General features: G+C 33.1%; 1 protein-coding gene and 1 pseudogene across 2 annotated transcripts in view; one reads left to right on the top strand and one right to left on the bottom strand.

The window, feature by feature from the left end:
• The window catches only part of Htr1f (5-hydroxytryptamine receptor 1F), a 170592-nt gene that overhangs the window by 34123 nt on the left and 113007 nt on the right, over nucleotides 1-23462 (top strand). The gene's annotated exons all lie outside the window — the stretch shown is intronic.
• The window catches only part of LOC101973847 (tetraspanin-3 pseudogene), a 57312-nt pseudogene continuing 53717 nt past the window's right edge, over nucleotides 19868-23462 (bottom strand).

The following is a 23462-nucleotide window of genomic DNA, read 5'->3' as shown; positions in this document are numbered from 1 at the left end:
TTTTGTCACTTTAAGAAGGTTATATAAATGAAATTATACCATATTTGAAACTTTGAGATTTTCCTTTTTCCCTCAACATAATCTCCTTGAGATCCATTCAAATTATTAGACATACCAATGGTTTGTTCTTTTTTGCTGTTGTAATTACCTTTTGTTGCTTTGTAGTTGTGCCCTTGTGAACCTCCAAGTTATTCTACATGCCAACAGTATGCTCCTTTTTATTGTTACAAGGCACTTCTATTGCTTTGTAGTTGAAAAATCTTACATTTAAATTATTGCAGTATCATTAAGTAATGGACTAAAATAAAAACCAATTGAATTGTACATATGAATTGTGGAAATAATAGATGAGAAAAAATAGATTAAAAAATCTTCTGACTATTGTCCCTCTGTCTACCTTCCTTGGCATCTTTAATCCTAAAAATGCCTTCATTTGATATTTTTCACCTTTTTTCTTTCATTTATTCCTTAACATTATTCCTCACTAATTTCAAAATCACTTTTATCAAAATTACAGTGATCACACATTTGCTAATTCTGGAAGATGCTGTGGATCCACATATTATTTGAACCCCTCAGCTCTTTAGACTGAACAGTCATGTATTTTTTTAATTCTTTTTATTTTTGATTTCCATAAATAAGGTTTTAACTATCTCTCTGACTCCATTTCCCTGTCTCTGAATAACCCTCAACCTGATCACTCCAGAGTGGTTTTTACCTCGTATGGGTTATATTACTACAACTGATAGAGTCAGAGAGCTAATAAATCACACAGAATTTGAACACAGTCCTTCTACCCAAGACTGATTATGGGTTCTATTATATTATCCTACAGGTAAACAATTATCACATTGATTATTTTAAATCCTCAGTTCTTTTTTTTTAAATTTTAGACCTTTTATTTTTGTCCATAAGCAAATTATATAAATTTTTAAAAATGTCTTTTGGCAACCCATTATTAGGGAGAAATAATTAACAAGGGCAAAATAGCCTTACAAAAGTAGCCATATGGTTATGGTTTTGCATCTGTAGCAGAAATGTATGACAATGCATTTTTAGACTGCTTTTTATAAAGAAATTTTTATTTATATATGACAGCAGAACGCATTACAATTCTTATAACACATATAAAGCAGAATTTTTCATATATCTGGTTGTACACAAAGTATATTCACACCAATTCATGTCTTCATACATGTACTATGGATAATATGTTCATCACATTCCACCATCATTTCTAAACCCATGCCCCCTCCCATACCCTTCCACCCCTTTGCCCTACCTAGAGTTCATCTATTCCTTTCATGCTCCCCCTCCCTACCCCACTATGAATCAGCCTCTTTATATCAGAAAAAAATATTCAGCATCTGGTTTTGGGGGATTGGCTGACTTCACTTAGCATTATCTTCTCTAACTCCATCCATTTACCTGCAAATACCATGATTTTATTCTCTTTTATTGCTGAGTAATATTCCATTGTGTATATATGCCACATTTGTTTTCCATTCATCTATTAAAAGGCATCTAGGTTGGTTCCACAGTTAGCTATTGTGAATTGTGCTGCTATAAACATTGATGTGGCTGTGTCCCTGTAGTATGCTGTTTTTAAGTCCTTCGGGTATAGATCAAGGAGAGGGATAGCTGGGTCAAATGGTGGTTCCCCAAGATAGATGCAATGTCTTATAGAGATAGGGCTGAAAGGGTGGGCCTCATACACTTTTTGGAATGCCTGCTCTGAGATGCAGCTGCTTCTAGGTCCTGTCTGTTATCAAAAAGTTAGGGGCTACTGTGTGGGGAAGGCTATGGCGATGACTGCAGTGTCCCAAGATGAAAGTGAATTAGGCTTATGCTGCCAGGTGAGGGGGAAGTGAACTCAGACCTACTCTGAACCTGGGTTCTGCGCAGGTCATTGTGGGCAGATGTGGCCTCGGCCTGGGCTCCCAGGGTAGTTGTGTGCCTGGGTCCCTTGCAGGCTGGTGTGGGAGAATCTGGGCTGGGCCTGGTCTCCTACCAGAGTCTCCAGTCAGAAAAGGCAGTTTTGTGCTAAGGTTGGGCTCCAGGGGGTGTATGCCCTACCAGTGGAGGGGATGGACCTGGGTACTGTGAGGCTGAGTCCCACGCAGGTTGTGTGGAAATCCTTAGTTCTTCTAGGGACTTTAAAACAGAAGATTTATTGCTAGAATCCTAACATAAAAGGAATTTTTATGTCTAAACAGAAAAACCCAGTAAAAATCCATGAAACTACTATAGTCCTTTTCTTTCCCCTTATTCTGACACTTCCGACATCATTTTGGCTGGTACATTTATTAAAATAAGTATACTTAATTTTGATTCTTGCCTTTGTATTTCAAAATTTTTAATTTGTTACTAAAATATACTATGCAGAGGAGGTGACTGAATACAAAAGACTTATTTTTTATTTCACAAAGGCAAACTATAAGACTTCAAATTTCGGTTTATTTGTTATTTCCAACATAATACGTAAAAACCTATCTTAAAATTGAAATTCACTAACAATAGTTTCAAGTGATCAAAATACTTTGATTATTTGCTAATAATAGTGGTCTTTTAAAATTTTTAAATAGATTCACAAGAAGTTGCCAAATAATACAAAGAGGTAACTTGTACATTTGACCCCATTCAAAAAACCTAACACTTTTATGTAAATATAACACAATATCACAACCAGAAAATTCCCTTTGGGAAAATATGCCTGCATATTTCGGCCATTATATTAGATGTGTAGATTCATGTAACCACCGTAAATGAGATCCAGAGCAATTCTGTCACCTCCAAGGTCTCTCTCCTGATACCTTCTCATAGGTGCACCTTCACTTTCTCCCATAGTCCCTGTCCCTTGACTGCTACTACTCTGATTTTCATTTCTATAATTCTGTCATTTTGAGAAGGTCCTATAGTTGGAACAATGCAGTATGTTAAATTTTAAGATGAGCTTTTTACACTTACACAATGCCCTTGAAATCCATCTAAGATATTGTATATTTCAAATAGATTATACCTTTTTATTGTTGTAATGGACTTTTGTGGCTTTGCATTGAAGACTTTTATGTTAAAACTTTTATGATATTGCTCAATAATTGACTGAAATGAAAACCAATTGAACTGTACATATGCAGTTCATATGGAAGGAAACAGATTGGAATATCTCCACTGTCTTTCAATCTGGTTATCTCTTTGATGGCAAAGTCGAGAAGGAAAACCTACTTAATGCCTGAGCAGAGTGGTGGCTTCCTCCATGCTATCATCTGAGTGGGTCTAACATCTTCCTTCCTAAGAAAATACTTGTCTAGGTTTTCCTTAATTCTTTAATTCTCTTAATCAAATCTGGCAATGAAAATTCTTCTTTACTTTCAATTGCATTATATATTTGAACAAAAGAGGAACTAAAATATTAATCTATTTTGCAATTAATTATTTTAACAAATATATGGAGACATAAGAGGAGTTCACTCTGGTCAATGGAGTGACAAGGTTAAAAGAAATTAATTCTTCATATATTATTCCAGATTTCTATGAAGTTCAATAAGCTTAAAAATAAAATAAAATAAATTGTATCTTTTGAAGTTCTCCAAGAACTGCTCAAACCTTATTCTCAGTCATGTTTCTTTTCTTCTTTCCCTAAAATTAGAATTTGATTAGCTTTGGAAAACATCTCTCCATTCCCACTAAGGTTATATTATACACTCATTCTTCTGGAAAATGAAGAATCTTTAAATATTAGCAACTCAATAGTTCAAGACAATAGTTTTTTTTTAATAAAAAGGCTCAACACATTGAAATGAGTTATAAAACATTACATGTGCTATAATAGAATTTCAATTATCTGGGATTTTGTTTTAATAAAATAATTTTGGAGGACAATAAAATAATGGCAGCTACTAAGTTATTAAAGTCAGAAAAATTATAATGAAATAATACCACTTATGTGATGACTTTAAAATTTCTATTTCAAAACAGTACCCAAACTTTTTCTGCAGGAAAAAAAAAACAAGAGACTAGAAATCTCTACAGATTACAAACTGGGAAATGTTTCAAGACTTAACCTTTACAAAACAACCTTTTGACACTTTGTCTATAGTGTATTAGGATAGATTTTTCTCTATCAGAGACAAGAGTCAAAGCTGCAAAATTCCTTTTAAGAGCCACAAAACAGGGGCTGGGGTTGTGACTCAGTGGTAGTGCACTTGCCTAACATGTGTGAGGCACTGGATTCGATTCTCAGAACCACATATAAATAAATAAAATAAAGGTCCATCAACAACTAAAAAATATTTTTAAAAAAGAACCACAAAACAATGGGCACAGATGGAAGAGACATGCTTCCAGCTCTGGTTTGATCTTAATAAAACAAAAGTGTTGATCAGGGTTCCAAACTCAGACAAGCTTTTGTGGCCATGGCTGGCAGACTCCCTGTTCATCTTTATCATCAAAACTTAGGAAATTATATATCTCTACCTGTGTAGTAGGAAGGATTCTAGATCTCTCTTACAAGAAATTATAATTTATCTTCAATCAAGAACAACCTCAGAAATGAAAATATGAGTAAAATTAAAAGTACAAGTAATTTGTAAAATCTTTTGGTTTGTGTTAGTGATCTCAATAATATAAGCTGGAACTATTTTGGCTTCTTAATGTAGTGCTGATATGTTTAGCTGGATTCTGTTGAAAATGTTACTTATTTAACATTTTATGGTTTGGATTCTAATATGTTAAATGTAAGATGTATTCTTCCTGAATACATCTTATAGTATTTCTGGTGTTTGTATCCTAAGTGTTGTTTTGAAGCACATATGACCAAATATAATAAATTTCTTGCATTATATAAGCATATCACTGATCCTTCAATATCCTTTCTTTGGGGATTGCCATGCTTTGCTCAAATTCTCATTATTTCATTTAATATGTTTTTTCTTCAGAGTTTTCTTTAGATCCTAATTTATTATTTAAAGATGGAATACATATTCTCTTCTGAAATTATTATATTGGTGTTTTCACCCAGAAATTGATCTCCTAAGTCATACATTCTCCTGAAGGGTTTTATTCATCAGATTTCCAGTGCCTAACATATAGCAGTCATCCAATTCTTTAGAGATGTTTTAATGGAACACTCAGTACATGCTAGCACTGTGCCAGGAATAGAGATAAGCAGCTACCCAATGTCCCTGCTCTTATAAAACTGCCTCCTCCTGGAGGAAGTATAGAAAGTAAATAGATAATTATACGTATAGCATGTCATATAAACATGACATGAAGATAAAGCAGAATAAATGAGAGTATACCAACTTTATACACCTGTATGCATGTTTTTTTTAACAAATAGACAAATACGGCTCATAAAAAGGCAAACAACTTTTCCAAATCACTTAACTCAATAACCATGTAGTCAGCATTTCAATTTGTTTGTTGTCTTTTTTTTTAACTATAAATCCAATGTTGCTTTCCCAGTTGAGTGAGTAAGTGCTGTTTTTTTAAATGGAAGGAAGACAGTATCTAACAATATTACAAGCTCCTCCCCTTGAGCAAAAAGTTTGAATGAACATCTTCTTTAAGAGAGTAATTGTCTTAGATATATAAGAAGATTTATTGCTTTTTTAAATTTGTTATGATTAGTTATACATGATAAGTGAATGCTGCTCCATAATGCAGGGGGTTGGGGGAGAATGGAGGAATTTTGGGCAAAGGGGAAGGGACGGAAGGGGAAATCTATTGCTTTTTTTTTTTCTTGCTGGAGTTGAATTTTAAAGTAGTTTTACAAGAATTTTCTAGCAGATAGTGAAATGTCATTCTATGGTCAATTGTTCTGCTAATTTACTTTATTAACTAAAAATGATCTTTGTATGTTAAAAAACATCAGTTTTCCAGATAAATGATATTATTCTGTTTTTAACGCATATAAGGAAAAGAGTAAAGATAAAGATAACACAAATATCCAAATACAAAAGTGGGAGAAAACAAAGGAGCATTTAACAAATGAGAATTGTACAAAGTCAATCAAAATGAAAATTAACTACTTTTTTGTTTGTTTTTTAAAACTTTCAAATTAACAAAGAACTGTAGAGAATCGAAATGAATATTTGAGAGAGGTATTTTCACTTTACATTTCTGGCAAGCAAATTAATTGGCACAAATTTACCAGAGTTCTATTTGATAATACGTATTAAGTACTTTGAAAAGTTCTCCAGCTTAAACTGGAGAATTCTGCATACAGAAATTTATTTTTAGAGGAAAATATCTTGTGAAATCATAGATGTTTTATAATTCATTTAAAAAGTGTTGGGTTTTTATTTTTTGTTCTTGGATATTGAATATTTCAAGAATCCTCATTTTCCAAAAAAAGAGAATAAATAATGTAACTTGAATAGGAATAGAAAAATTCTTTTTCAGTCTTATCAATTGCTAGTTTTAGAAGAATAAAGTGACCAGGAGAGAGGCAAGAGCAAGAGTTCTTGGGGATTCTTAGATCATTTTTAAGTTATGAAGCTTCAAATTCATCTAAAATTTCTAATAAGATAAAAAGAATGCATTTTCTTTATGCAGATGCTATATAAAAGGAGATGTTTAGAATTGTAAATGCAAAGAAATATTAAATGTTTAAAACTAAGGATGATTTAATAAATCAAAAATTGTGATATATCCATAAAATTACACGTGCCCATATACAAAATATTTTGAAAGATACTTAATGATACAGAAAATCTTACAATGTTTTATTAAGCACAAATCATAAAGAAAAATATATGAACTCTAAGAATACAAAATGGCATGTATACATTTTTTCTTTTTGTAAGTATATTTTTAATTTTAACTGACATAAAAATTATATATATATTTATAGGGCACAGTGTGACATTTCAATCCATATTTGCAATATGTAATAATCATATCAGAGAAATCAGCATATCTATCACCTCAGAAATAGATTTCTTTGTGTTGGGAACATTCAAAATCCTCTCTACTACCTATTTTGAAATATTCAATTAATTATTTTCAATCCTAGTCATACTAGTTGCTATAATACATTAGAAGTAATTTCTCTTATTTCACTGCACCCTTGTGCCCTTTGCCCATACTCTCTCTACCCCAAACCCCACATCTTCCCAGGCCCACCTAACCATTATTCTATTGTTCTTTCAGTTCAACTTTTTAGCTTACATGTACAGATAAGAACATACAGTATTTATCTCTCTGTGCCTATCTTATTTTTCTTAACATTATGTCCTCCAGTTTCATCTGTATTACTGCAAATGATAAAATTTATTGTTTTTTAAGAGTTGAATAATATCTCTTGTGTTTATGCACCCAATTTTCCTTATTCACTCATCCATCAATAAATAGTTACCTAGTTTGATTTCATACATTGGCTGTTCTGAATAGTGCTACAGTAAACATGGGAATGCAGGTGTCTCTTTAAAATAATGATTGCTATTCCTCTGGATAGATACCTGGTAGTAAGATTGCTAAACCATATAATAGTTCCAGTTCTTGTTTTTGAGGAAACTCCATACTGTTTCTGTAATAACTCTACTAATTTATGTTCCCATCAACAGTACATGAGAGTTCTCTTTTCTCCATATCCTCTCCAGTGCTTGTTATATTTTTGTCTTTTTGATAATAGCTATTCTACCTAGAATGAGATATTTCATCATAGTTTTGATTTGCATTTTCCTGGTGATTTGTGATGTTGAATATATGCTCTTTTGAAAAATATCTAGTCAGCTCATGCATCCATTTTAATTTGCTTATTTGTGTTGTTATTATTCTGTTGTTGAGTTGTTACAATTCCTTATATATTTTAGGTATTAATCTCACGATGAGTGAATAGTTTGCAAATATTTTCTCTTATCCTGAAAGTTGTCTTTTTATTCTGTTGATTGTTTCTTTTGATACAAAGAAGGTTTTTAGTTTTGTTGTATTCCTTTGACAATTTTTGCCTCCTTGCCTGTAAACTGGGGACATAGCCAAAAAATCTTTGCCCAGATCTATGTCTTGAAATAGTCTCTCTGTTTTATTTTTGTACTTGCATAGTTTCAGATCTCCCCATGTTTAAGTTTTTCATCTGTGTTGAATTGATCTTTGAATATGGCGAGAGAGAGGAATCAAAAGTTTCTTTATCCTGCATATAGACATCCAGCTTTCCCAGCACCACTCATGACTTTCCTTTCTCCAATGTAGGTTCTTATTGCCTTTGTCAAAAATCAGTTGGCTATAAAACATGGATTTTTTCCATAATCTTCATTCTGAAGTATACATGTCTGCTTTTATGCCAGTTACTATTGATTTGTTGTGTGTTTTGAAGTCAACTATTATAAAGACTCCAGGTTTCATCCTTTTTTTTTCAGGTTTAATCATTTAAAAGTTTAAGATTGCTTTGGCTGTTTGTGATTCTTTCATAGTGCCACAGAAATTTTAGGAGTACTTTTTCTATTTATTGTAGTGGGTTTTCAGTAGTATTTTTAAGGAGCTGCTTTGAATCTGTAACTTTGGAGGCAACTTTACTGAATTTATCATTGCCAACAGTTTTTGTTTGTTTTTGAAGTCTAGGCTTTTCTATATAGAAAACCATGTCATATGCAAAGAAAATTTGTTTGGATGACCTTTCTTTCTTCTTTTCTTTTTTTTTTCTTTTGTCTTAAACTCTAGCTAAGACTTCCAATCCTCTATGGAATAAAAGTGATGAAAGTGAGCATAATTGTCTTGTTCCTTAAAGAAAGCAATTTCAGGTTGTCTTCCTTCTGTATGATGTTATGTTGTGGGTTTGTCACATATAGCCCTTATTGTGTTGTGCTACATTCCTTCTATACTTAATTTTTAGAGATTTTTATTCATGCAAGGATGTGGGACTTTTATCAAATGCTTTTTTTCCCTGTATGTACTGAGGTGATCATTCTATTGGTGTGATACACTATATTTTTCAATTGGTTTATATTGAACTATTCTTGCATCCCTGAGATAAATCCCACTTAATAATGATGTATAATCTATTTTATGTACTGTTGAATTTAATTTGCTTACATTCTGTTAATTTTTTTTTTTGCATCTCTGTTCATCAGGTATATTGGTCTATGGTTTTCACTTTTTGTTGTGTACTTTCCTGTTTGGGGTATCATGGTAACACTGGCCACATAAAATGATTTTGTCAGCATTTTCTACCTTTTAATATCCTAGGGTAGTTTTAGAAGAATTGGCAATGTATCCTCTCTAACAGTTTAATAAAAAAGTTAGCAGTGAAGTCATCTGGTCCTGGGCTTTCTTGGAAACCTTTCACTATTTCAATCACATTACTTGTTTTTGAAATGTTTAGTTTTTCTTTTTTTTTTCATGGTTTAATTTTGGTAAGTTATATGAATCCATATGCATACACATATGTATACACAAACGTATACATACATAGACACAAATCCAAAAACCTCTTTCTAAAATTTGTTTTTATTTGATTGCTTCATAATTGCTTAACAAAATGGTATGTTCAGAGGTAAAATCAACCCTTTCAATCTTCCTTCCAACATCCCATCTTTGCTCTCATCCCACTTAAGTAAAACAAAAAAAATTCTGGGTGAATCTTTCTGATTTTTTCTTATAGTTGATACAAGACTATACACATCTAAATATTTCTAGTTTCTTTTTTAACCAAAACAAATTCTATTATGATCATTTCTCTGCAATTATCTTTCATCGTTTAACAGTATATGATGATCTCTGACAGGCAAAATGATCTAATAATTATTATTCAAGATGTTTATGCATGCATCATTTACACACATATAATTTTACTGAAATGGAAGCTAGTTGTGTAGGTTTTGTTTCATTGTTGTCATTTTTAAACTTCTTCTAATTTAGTCCCATAACTTGCCATTCACTTCACTCCCAAGCTCAGAGAAGGATCAACTAAAATTTGCTGATATAATTATCCACAGATGTGAAGGGGTTTATTAGCTTTTTGAAAATGTAATACTTTTGTGCCCTGATTTATATGTTATTTTTATTGCTTAATACAACTTTCTGGTACACTTAAAGTCAGCTATGCTAATTCAGCCTTTTTAATGAGAACCTGATATTCAAAGTTGTTGATAGACCAAAAGTATTCTAACCATTTCTCTGTAACATTCTTTTTATGTTTATGTAGTCAACATCCCTTAGTATTTATCCCAGTGAATTGATTCCTGATTTGTGATGGGATATATTTACAAACATGACATTAGCAAATCTAAGAATATATGTTAAAATAGTAACAGATTATTCTTCCTTTAACAAAAGCTATAAGCATGTACAGTTTTATGATCAATAATCAGAATATATTTTCCTAACAGTCCTTCAGTAAATAAGGATTACTGCCAGTGTGATATATATGAAATGGTATTTTATTATTACTTTCATGTGTATTCCCCTGATGAATGAGTTTTATCATATTTTATGATTAATCACCTTTGAATTTATTCCAGCGTGAAGTTATTATCCATAATTTTTTCCAGTGTAGCTTTCTGTTGTCTTTTGTCTTTATCTTGTCAATTTGCTAATCATTTTTATGAGATTTTAGTCTTTAATCTACCATCCTCATTGCAAATTTTATACTGAGTTCCCCTAATTTGTGCATTTCTGCTTGTTTAAAAAGATTTCTCTGCCTTAAGGCTTTTATCTGTAGCCTCCAAGGTTTACTTCTAAAAGCATTATTACTTAAAACATCTGGAATTTATTTTGCATATTATGTGAAGTAGAGATTCACTGTAGTTTCATCCTAATACCCATATATTTATTAATTAAACCACATTTTCTTCACCAAATTGATACTGTGTGCATAATTCTGCAAATAATTTGTAAATTTTTATTCTATTTTATTGCTCTCTTTTCTCCCTCTAATACCACTATAATATGATCTGTTTTTCATATAGCCTGTTTGCTAAGGCAAATCCTCTCTTAATAATTTTCATTTTAATGAGGCTGTTCTTAAACAATTGTTTGTTTTAGGAGTTTCAAGGTTAAAAAAAGTAAATTAGAATGGAGAATTTAGAGGTAGGAGTCAGGGAGATTGATTCTTATGAGGTAATTTTTATCCTGATAAAAACTATTTTTAAAAGTACTTTGCAACTAGAATTTTATAGTAAACATGTTAACAATGGTTTTAAAGAAAGTAAAGTTAACATTGTAGATTCTTTCTTTGGGGTGCATTTCACATTATTTTTTAACTTAGTGGTATAAAGTAGGAAGAAGATTGTATGGAATTCAAAAGACTGGATCATGAAGGACCCAAAATGACATTTTTAAGAGAGAAGCTATGGTTTGTTAAGACTGCAGGTAAGCATCTTAGGCCAGAATGGATTTTTATTTGAAGCTTTAATTACTTTGGGTGGTTCTCTCTTCCTTGTTGCATACCCTCATTCCTAATATATGATATTTAGAATCAAATAGTTCTTGCTTTTTTAATACAAATTTGTTGGGCAATTATGATTTGAGTCCTGATTCTGCCGAGACTTTTTTTTTTTTTCTCAGAAATAAGCATGTGTGAACATACCAAAATAAGATAGCTTCCCCCTACTTTTCACGACTCTGTGAACAAATAAAATATCTAAGTAACAGGAAAATGAACTTAAATTCTCCATCTGGTTTATTTACCAAAAATGTACACTTTTTCCCCTTTAATTATCAAAACGGATGACTTGTAGGAACATGTTTACACTATATATATTTCACTTAAAGTAAATGTCTTGATGTTATTCCTTGCTTACCCTCCTGGTGGTACAAGGATGAGCTGTTGATAGATTATACTCTATTGAGAGAGTAGGATTGTTGATTAACAGCAGATCCTTTTCTTCTGAAAGGGTGTTTGTGCTTTTTATTATGGAAGATCCTGCATATGTACTGAGGTGTTCTATGTCTCCTTAAACAGCCCTATTTCATTAGGACATCTGTTCTCTTTCTCTCCCTCTCTTTGTCATTTTTGCTGTTCCCCTCCTTAGACATGTTGCTACTTTTTCTTTATGTATTCTGTGGGCTTCCACTTCATCTGCTGGAATTCCTTCAATATGGAATCTCAGATAATCAATGATGGATGATGCTTTGTTGTCTCCCTTGTGGGCAATAGTACTCTGATCCCCTGTTCACTTGTGCTCTTCAAACCTTAGGGACAAAAGAATTTAGCTCAGGTATTTAGTTACTTCTCGTCCCTTTGGAAAAAAAAATGGAGATCTAATGAATTCTTACTATAAATACCAATTCTCTCCTTTTCCTGATGTTACAGGATCAGTAATTCCAGGACCTAGCCCTTCCTAGAACTACTTTGTAATTTTTTTTCAGATATTCACCTGGACCCTTTCTCCAAAAAGTAGAGTACAATCCCTCCAGTGAATTTTTCTCTAAATCTTCCATCCAGTTGAAATGACACACTCACAAAAGATAATTAATTTATTTTTATATTTAGTCTAGAAGAAAATTAGGGTATATTAGGCTGCTAAATTTCTAGAATCTTTTTTATTCATTCATTCTATTATGTGGAATAAAATAACATTGTAATATGTATGGGAGAAAGAACGGAGGGAATTTCTATACCTTATGCTCAATTTTGCTAAAAATCCTCAGCCTCTCTAAAAGAATAAATTCTATCATTTAAAATTATTAATGAATAAGTAAGCATATTTAAACATGATTCAAAAGTGTAAACTGTCCAAAGGACTACCTGTATTTAATTGACTTGCATACATAGATTTGACATCTATACCTGTTCTTGGTGGCATACACAAAACTGCTTTCTGCAAAGAATTTCTTCCAACATTACTGAAAAAGATAAACCTCAAATCAATTGCTAACACATAATTATTAAACTAAAAATATAATTTTTTTTAAAGTTATAGTATGCAACTAGACAGTTTTCTCTTAAATATGTGCCTAGGCAAATGTGTTCGTTCATACAAACATAATATAGAACAAAATAGTGCAGCCTGAGACTATACTTCTAAGAATTTATAAATTAAAAAAAAAAATAAATTTTAAAAATAAAAAAGAATGGGAAAAAGGCACAAAAACTGCTTTTATAAAATTTATATTCAATCTGTATGACCCCATGTTAAGTTTTTACTCTATGAAGCCCTCAGAACACAGACCTCAGGTATTATTAGTAAAAAATTATTTGTCTATGGTTTGCTGATTCTGGCAGTACTCTAGTGGAAGAAAAGCCTTAGTTACTCCTTTATTTCTCCATGCTCATTTGCATTTTATGTCTTTGTGACGTTGCTCTACCTAGGAGTATTTTTTGAAACCAAGAAACTTATTCATCATATACTCTATTGTTTCTTGAAGAACACAATGAACATTGGGCAGATTAGAGAAAAGGAGAAGAAAATTATCTCTGGATTTTCAGAAATATAATTTGACAAATATATATATGATGTACCAACTTAAAATGTTTTCCAATAAAGAAAGAAACGTCTAGACAAAATTGTCTCATTATTGTGAATAGTGAATACAGATTACTGAATCAGGATAATTTGTGTTCTAAATGCTGACTAGGATGAATCAGATGAATAACAAATATGTAATATGTTTTTAGAATTAATGTCCCTATCTAAAGCCATTCAAACAGATTTATGATACATGCCAAATACCTTCCAAAAGATAGAATGTGCTTAGAGATATTTTTCCTTAATAAACAGATCCAAAATAAAAAAATTAAAAATAATTAGTTTTTAAAAAGGTACTTTATATCTTTTAAATGTCCATTGTTTCCATTAGACTCAGAACACAGAATTTTTTAAAATCTTCCAAAAGTGTGCTTTAATAGACATCTTGAATTTTGGATTTCAGAGTAATACATACTTTGTTATGAACTTTGACTCTCAGTAGCTCTGAACCTTGGTTAGCTCCTCATCCCCCAGCTAGTTATTGTAGGAATGGTTCCTCAAGGTTCTAGCACGGGCACCTTTCTTTCTCCCCAGAGTACTCTTCTTTATTTGCCAGTGATTCCCAAATATGTTTCTTAAACCCAGGCCTGTCTCTGGAGTTCCAGATCCACAAGAGTAAATGGCAACTCAGGGTCCATGGTTGCTTGTCTCAAAGAAATCTCAAATCCAACGTGTCCCATAGAACTCAAAACCTTTCTTCTGAAATGAGCATCTCTTGGAATATTGCACTGCACAATGGATATCATGTTCTCATTTTTCATAGCAAAATTTTAACTATTTTCTGTCTTCTTCAGTTGTGTCTTCACAAATATTTTTTCCCAGTCTCATACTCTTTACACTGTCATTTGTGTAGCAGAAGACTTTGATTTTAATGAAGTCCATCCAGCTTATCAATCCTTTCTTTCATGGACAATGATCTTAGTGTTGTATCTAAAAATAGACATTTGCCATATTCCAAATAATGAAGGTTTTCTCCCACATTATTGTATATAAATTTTATAGTTCTGAATTTTAAGTATAATTATGTTGTCTGTTTTGAGTTTAATTTTGTGAAGTGTATGTATAAGGTTGATATGTGGATTGATTTTTTTAACATGCAGATTTATCAGCACCATTTGTTGAAGACCGTATTTGCACAATTGTATTTCCTTTGCTCCTTTATCAGTGATCAGAAGACTAACTAGCTCCATGTTTTGTTTTGTTTTGTTTTGTTTTCTTATTTTGTTCCATTAATCTACTTGTCTGTTCTTCACCACACTATCTTTATTGCTGTAATTTTACAGTATGTCTTGAATTCAGGTAGTATCAGTCCTTCAACTTTGCTCTTCCCCTTCAAAATTCTGTTGTCTTTCCACATAATCTTTAGAGTCAGTTTGTGAATATCCATAGAATAAATTTATGGGATTTTGATTAGAATTGGGCTGCATTTTTAGATCACCTTGGGATGCACTCACATATTAAAATAGAGAATCTTCCTACCCACAAACACAGTGTATCTCTCCCTCATTTAATTTTCTTGATCAGAGTTTTATATTTTACTTTATCTACATCTCATCCATATTATTTAGATTTGTACCAAAATATTTAATTTCTGAGTGCTAATGTAAATGACATTGTATTTTAAATTTCAAATGTAATTTGTTCATTGCTGGTATATAGGAAAGTAATTCATTTTTGTATGTTAATATTGTTTCCTACAATTTTGTTATAATTGCTTATTAGTTTCTGTAGTCTTTTAGATGTTTTTCTGTTCATTCTTTCATATTTTCTACACAATCACAAATGTCATTTATAAACAAAGAGTTTTATTTCTTCCTTCAGAATATATATACTTTTATTTCCTTTTCTTGTCTTTTCATTATGTGTTCAATGACTTTCTTTTCCAGCAAAATATAGTGGCAATGACTGAAGGAATTAGGTCAGTTTTATTCTTTTTGTCACTAGGTAACAATACAAAATCTCACATATTATATATTAATAATATTCTTAAAATATTTTTAAATGTTGATTTATTCCATGATAAGAAACCAGGCTCCCTCCTGCAGATTACCTGATGAGTGTCATTTTTACTCCCAATTATTGGAGGGGACACCTGTAACTGAAACATTGTGGAAGTGGCTGTCAGCTGTTCACATGACAAATGGCCTGGAGAAAGAGGGCCATGTATCAATTTCCATGTATTCTGACACTGCTCACTGCTATAAACACAATACTGGCCTCAAACCAGGCCTATTTCATGTCCCCAATTATATGTTCTTAGTCTGTCATGTCAATCATCTTTGATCTCTACTGTTACCAAGCTGTGTACCTAAGATGTTGGCCTCATGAGGTGCCCTGGCCTCCGTGGAGGCAGGGAGGGGAGACCTAAGTCACAGCTCATTCCCATGTGCCTGATGTCATCCTGAATTCTGGGTTCTGGGATCTAAGAACCAATTAACATTCTAAACTAGAAAACAATTATTTGTATTCACATTTGGCTCCAAGGATTTGAAACTTTAGTGGAATACAGGACAGGCCAACAGAGAGAAGATACATGTGTATATTGTCCTCATGAGTTTCTGCAGATGGTCATGTAGAGTGACTCTCACAAAGGATGGAAAGAAGTCAGCCAGATTCCCATGCCCCTATAAATTCCACACATCATGACTTTGACAGGCTTTCTTTATTGAAGATGGCCATCCCATACATCCAGGTCAGAGTTCTGAACTGTGAGTCAGAGCATCATAGGAATAGGTCCCTTCTGTGAGAATGCATCATGGAGACTTGCACCAGCACTCCCAGAGACACAGACAGATAGGAAAGGCAGTGGAAGTTGCCCTAGGAAGACAGGATTGCTGTGCTGAGGTCAACCTCATACTTCAGTGTCATAAATGATACTCTGTTCTATAAGCTTATGACACATTTATATTTTATAGAGAGAATGAAGAAGTGATGAAAGTCAGACAAATTATTAACATGTGTCTTTTCATCTTTAAATTGGGGATATAAATCCATATCTCATAGGTCATTATAAAATATCAGTGTAAAGTGTAGGGTTGAGGTAATACAGTTTTGTAAATGATATCAGTTTATTTTCTTCCCAGACTTTGTATATGGGAAGAAGAAAGTTTGAGGATTTTAGTTACTACAAACGTAGCCTAAGCTTCCAAAGTTATTATTTTACAGTTCTGTGGAATTTCAATACAGGTGTCATTAAGCTGAGACATAGGTGTTGGCAGGGCTGTTTTCCACAGGAAGTCTCCAGGGCCTGCTGTATTCCCTTACCTTTTCCAACATCCAAAGGCCAACCCCGTTCCCTGGTTTATGTACTTCTTCCTTCACTTTCAAACAGCAGACTGACTCCTTCTCACACTTTTACTCTTATTTTTATCTCATCATTCTTACCCAGACAGGAAAGTTCCCCACTTTTAAGGACTCATTTTATTAGATTAGGCCTATTAAGATAATCTTCCCATTTCAAAGGCTTAATCACTTCTCCAAATTCCCTTTTGCCAGTAATATATTTACACTAATATATTAGGATATATTTATAATAATAAATTAGGATCTGGGCATTTTTAAGTGTAAGTAATAATCTCCTAAATAAATAAAAATAATATCAAAATTATTATTATTAGCCAACTAAATTTCTTCAATATTCTAATTTTTTACAGTAAAAAATTAATAATAGCAAAGAAAGAAAATTGGATTTCAGACCCAGTGGCACACACCTGTAATTCCAGTGAGTCAGGATCTTAAGACAAGATGATTGAAAGTTCAAGGCCAGCCTTAGCAACTTTCTTAAATATCAATACCTATATTTTGGAACAAAAAATATAATGAAACATTTGTTAATATAGTTTAGTTCTTGCAAGCACCTGCACTTATTTTTAAGACTAATTTTTATCTGAGAAATTTGGATATTTTGTGGTTTTTAATAATGATATCTTTGGAACATTTTCCTTAATCTTTTCTTTTACTAAAACTAGGCATAATATTAAACTGCTTCTAGATCCTTTGCAAACCTAGGCTACAAAAATCACAGACCTGAGGCAAGTGATTATAATACACAGTATGAATTATAAATTTCCCTCTCCAACAGTGCCTTCATTGAGTTTAAAAAACTTCAGCACAAGAATGTATTATTGCTGCTTATCACTGTGGCATATGAGTCTCAAGTCATTCATTCTGAAAGAGTATTGCATACTTACTACTTTTGCCTGACTCAGGTTTCTGGAGAAAGGCCAAGCAGACCATGTGGTTTCTTAGTATACAGTGTGTCTATTCACAGACAACAACAGGATTGCAGTACTAATAGAACCATAAAGAAATGTCATCCTTACAGCCATATGACATTGATTGGATTTTATAGCTAAAATTCTAAGGAATCACTGGGGCTACAAATTAAAAGAGGCAAACATTCTTTTTCTCATATTCTGCAGATAAGGAACTGTATCATCTACTGCTTTTATATTTACCCCTCAAGGGTAAGTTCCTGCCTAAAGCAATATCATGATTATATTACAGATAACAACATGAATCTAATTTCTGAGTTAGGTAATTAGTATATACAGTTGACATAGTTGCCTTACAATGTGTTTAAATGCACCCTGATTTTAAAATTCCCTTGTAACAAATTTCTTAATCCTACTATGCACAAATCTCATGGTTTAGAAGCTACTTAGGATGGCTTATATAATTTTATCTTTGATTAATCCAGATGTTTTGCCCTTGATAAGGCAATTAATATTTACCAAATCAATTTTTTTTACAAACAGAATTAAAGCATATTAACAAAATCATAACCATCTCAGGAAATTAATTTATATCACCTTTAGGTCCTTGGAACAGCTTGGCATACTGCTTGTGATTCAGCAATGCTCAATGAGTTTTAAAAATGTGCTGAAGATGCAACATCCAGTGTGGCAAAAAGCACAGGGTTTCCTGAGCAGAGCACGCTTACTATCTGCCACTGTGGCTCTGCTTGCCTCTTCCTGCATGTCCACAGGCACACACCACTATGCTTTACATAATTCATCTGGCCTAGTCCATGTCTTCATAAAAGCAAACTAACACTGGTCTTTGATTTAGATGAACTCAATCCCCATTCAGATGCGAAGTCTGGTCCTTGATAAAGCTGAGGAAAAAAAACAATTGTACTTTTTGTGTATTTTCACCCAGAGACCAAAATCATGAATATTTATGATTTAGCCTATCTTCATAACTCATTAGAAAGTCAAGAGATTCTAAGTAAAAGAAAACAACAAAAAATAAGAGAAGAATATAAATATTGAATTTTCACTAAAAGTTTGACTCTTAAGGAAGCAGTCTTTCCAAAGTAACCACTTAGGGAAAATATACACATTGAGGACAACTTAAAATTTTTCAAACTGCACCTACATAGACATAGAACTTTACTGAGAACTGTGTAACATATTATTTTGAATTTATTATTTTACATTAATAATACTTTATCATACATACTTTACAGTAGAGAATGGAAAATTTCAAATGGAATTCAGGCAGTTTTAAAATAAGCTCTTGTCTAGATTAAAAAACAATAACCATATTTTTAATTTACCATACCAATTGATACATACAAAAGTTCTTCTAAATTACATCAATGTATGTATGCCAAATGCAACTCAAAGTACCAGGTTGTAGTTTTCGTTGTTGTTGTTTTAGGAATCATACAGAGTTTATTGAATTAGATTTTTCTATGTACAACTGAGATTACATCTACATATTATTTTGCTAGTCTGTGTGGGTACATTATCTCTAATGAGTTTAAGATTTATGATGAATAGGCTCAATCATAAAAAAAACACACTCATTGTTTAAAACAGTAGTGAATACATTAATCTCCTCTTATAAAGCCAGCTTTGATTACAAACCACTAGTTTCAGAGATCAGACTCTGATTTTGAAGATGAACAAAGATACACTCTGTATGATTCTAAAATCTATTTTAGCCATTATTTACAGTTGCAGTCTTATCAAACTACAGTGTATGGTCTTCAAAGGGACACTGATGAGGGGCACCATCTGGTGTCAGCTTAAACCAGACAGCTGGCTTCCTCCTCCTCTCCACCAAAACCTTTGGCCAAGAATTCTCCACATTAAAGACTGAAAGGACCTGGTGATACTATGACATCAGTCCCATCACTATTTGGAGGCAACAAAAGCAGCATATGTCCTCATTTAATTCTATGGCACTATGTACCTTGCAAGTGGTTCTGAAATTAAAATATTTACCACTGAACTTAAGCATTAAGGGGCACAGGTAGTCAGCTGAAATAAAGGAAATAAAGTCATAGGTGTATAGGTAAATGAGTAGGTACATGAAAAGCCAAGCTGTTCCATCCAGCACCAGTGTATGTGTCTTTAACTAGATGAACTCAGGAGGCCAGCTGCAGCAGACCTGCTCATTTCACCTTCCAAATCAAAACAAGACTAGCAAGCTCATGCTTGAGATATCTACTATGCATAAGTTTTGCCAGTGATGAGGAGCTTATAAGCAAGATCTCTACTCCCTCTTCACAACATGATGCATGCACCCTGCATGCCCAGCATCTGCACAGCTATAAAGGCCTGCACTGCCCAGAAAACATGCATCAGGATTTCTTGTAGCTTCTTCACAACTAGAGCCTCACACCCCTCAGGATAAAGGTGAGAGAGATTGGCCAGGCTGTCATTACATCTAATAGCAGACTCTCTGGAGCAATTAACAGGGATAGTCTAGTTTTAGGTTTGTTTGAACCAACCTGTATTCTCTCAGTCTAAGTAGTTATGAATTCCACAATAGCACAGCTGTCTCTGTACATAATCAATAGCCGTGCTAGCAGCATCAGGGTTTGATTTCATTGTAGGTCTTATAAACTTTCTGCATCAACCTAATTTTCCACCTCTGCTTTGTAAGCGTATTTGAAAACCATTACAATAACTTCCATGACAAAAACCAAGAGCAGGATGAGACAACAGTGGTAAGTCCACAGAGATTTGCCAGATTGTGGCACAGAAGGCAATTAGCACAATGATGAAAACCAGGGCTCCTACCTCTGTGATCACTACAGCAGGTATGAGAATGTACATATCTTCAAAGAAGTGTTCATAGTCATCATAAGTGATGAAGATATAGGCTCCCACATAGCATAAAATGCCTGCTGTTTCCCCAGAAGATAGGGTTGAGAAAGACTAGCAAGGTCTTGGAGGAGGCAATGCTGCACTGGCTGCTCAGGGAGGCCCTGCTGATTGAGCAGAACAGCACTTACTGAGCCTTGTGGCAATCCTGGTGGCTTCTCCAGGCTAGGAACTGCTTGACCTGCTTCCTGCAGACTCCTTCCTATTTTTATTTAATTGAGACATAACTATATTGGATTGTAGTCTTTGGAAAACATGATGTTGAGTTAGGAATTCTTTTCCTGTCTTTCCTTTGTTGGACTCTGACACCAGACCATAATTAGACATGCATCCTTCTTTGACATTTGCCTTCTTTTTTTTGTCCTACATGGATTGTTATTACTTCCTAGATTTAAAGTCGTTCTTGGTTGTTTTTTTAAAAAAGGGAACCTATAGATTGAATTTTATATTAAAAATTACCCCTCTCATAACGAGTCATATAATAAACAGAGGGAGATAACCACATTTTCAGTTTTACTAAAGTTCAGACTTAGAATCAGAAAGGATGTTGAGTTTATCTAATAGCAGATCAACAAGTGTTTGCTTGCATAAGAAAATGGCATAATAATTAAAATATTATAAGTTTTTGTGCTCAGAAAAAATTAGACTCAGTGAGAATGTGAATACATAACTTCAGAAGTCCAAAGTGACTTACATACAAATACTATTATCAATTCAGAACACATTGTACCTAAGTAAGTATGAAATTTTGGCTTTTGTTCACACACACAAAAAAACATTGATAGTGGATTGACTGGTTTTATTAAGAATCAGACACTCTTCTTTTATTATAATATAAAATCAATTTTTAGGGAAACATAAACAATTAAATTATGAAATGGAGCCCCACAAGAAAGGATGAAGAAAAAGAAACTTTCAAAATGATTGTCACATTTATTCTGTGGCTTTAGAAGAACTATATTCCCATATAAAAACTAATAATAATCTGCCCTTGTATAGACTGGCACTATTTAACATGCCTTATAGTCTTTATTATATTAGATTTGAATTTTCCTTGCTTAAGTTTAATGCCATATATTTCATAAATTTTAGGAAAAATAAATAAATAGCTTATTTTCATTGCACTTTGAAAATTTAGATAGCAGAGTGCTTTCCAAAAGTCTTCTACATAAATGAATGTGGGTGTTTCTAAGCTTTTGTTGATATTAACCGTTATTTATTGTGTTTTGTGTATTTCCTTGAATTACTTTAGGTGAGTGCTCTAGAGACTACATTCTCAACTTAAACATTCTAGTCACAGTTAACATTGTACTATTGCACATGAAATTTCAAAACTATATAGCCACGTAGGGTCATTTATTTCTCCTATATTACACACACACACATGAATGAAACTGGGGTACATATTAGTTTTCCATGACTTTTATAATAAAGTACTGCAAATTTTGTAAATTAAAGCAATGCTAATTTACCTTTGAATTTTGATCATCAGAAGTATGAAATGGTTTTCCCTGGGCTAAAAGCAAGGTCACAGTCCTTTCTGGAGGCCTCTAAGAGAGAATTCATTGTTTTGCGTTTTCATCTTCTAGAAGCTACACTCATTCTCTTTGACTCATGCCCACTGCAACCTTCAAAGCCAGCCAATAGCTGTTCTAGTCTTTCTCATATTGCACTACCCTGAAACCTACTTTACTGCCTTCCTCTGACACATTGAAGGAGCTTTATGATTAGGTTTGGGTTCAGCACCCTTATGATCCAAGAAAAAACAAAAATTCTTTTTCATGGTCTGATGATTAGCAACCCTAATTGAATCTCTTTTCTCAATTCTCCTTTGGCATATAATTTAACATATTCAAAGATTCTAATAATTAGGACATGACATCTTTGGAAGGTCATTATTCAGCCTACAAGGACAGCTTAAAGTGCAAACTACCTTCCTTGCAATGTTGGCAGCCCAAATCTCAGCTCCTTTTAGCATCAGATAGACTTAAAGGAGTTTTCCCCACACGTGTTGTTCAGACCAATCAAAGAATTGGTCAGGGTTTATGTGAAGAATTCAGCACTCCTGCTCACAGGTTCTCCCACTTCTAAGATCTCACTTGACTTTATCCTCTAAGTATAGTTGACCCAAACTCTGTGCTCACTTTCTTCAAGGTAGTAAAATTGTGCATTTGCTATTGAAATTATAGCTGCCCCACCTTTCAGTTCAGTTGATGAGCCACGACATATGGGAAATTCACCTAGTGTAATTGCTTCTACTGAGTGTCAGTTTCTTTCCAGTATCTGCTTTTGAACATTCTAGTGCTTTCAGGTATGTTTTCGTTTTTGTCTGTGGAAATTAAATACAGTTGTTATCTAGACAAGTTTGGCCTGAGCTACTTAGCCCAACCAGAATCCTTGATAATCATTTTTAAATTTGTCAATGACCTTATTTACTTGCTTCAACATGTTAAAATTTCATTAGAACAATGTTTCCTTCTTACCTTACATCACTACTTTAAAAACACTCTATACTGCATCACAGTAAATCTAGCTCTCAACACCTAATGAATTTCTCCTGCTGCTAGATGTTTTTAGGAAAATATTTTCATTGAAGTTCTACATATTTAGTGAAATATTCACAAATCAAAAGAATATCATTTGAATAATTTTTCTCAAAATAAACAGATCTTGGTAGACAGCACCCAGATCAGGAAATAGGATGTTATCAGTACCACAGACAATCACCTATGCCACCTTGCAATAACTGTAAACTTACTTCCCTAAAGCTAATAATTATCTTGATTTCTATCCCTATCACTTCTATTAATGGATTTTGATGTGGCACTTCCATACAAGTATATATTGTGCACTGGTCATGTCTATTCTGCCTTCTATCTTTTCTCACCCTCCTTTCTCTGCTCTCTTCCTCCACGACTTCTCAGTCCCTAATAGT

This window comes from Ictidomys tridecemlineatus, chromosome 3, assembly GCF_052094955.1.
Source record: "Ictidomys tridecemlineatus isolate mIctTri1 chromosome 3, mIctTri1.hap1, whole genome shotgun sequence".
Classification (NCBI taxonomy): domain Eukaryota; kingdom Metazoa; phylum Chordata; class Mammalia; order Rodentia; family Sciuridae; genus Ictidomys; species Ictidomys tridecemlineatus.
The sequence above is the reverse complement of the archived record's forward strand: the minus strand, read 5'-3'. Positions and strand labels throughout refer to the sequence as shown.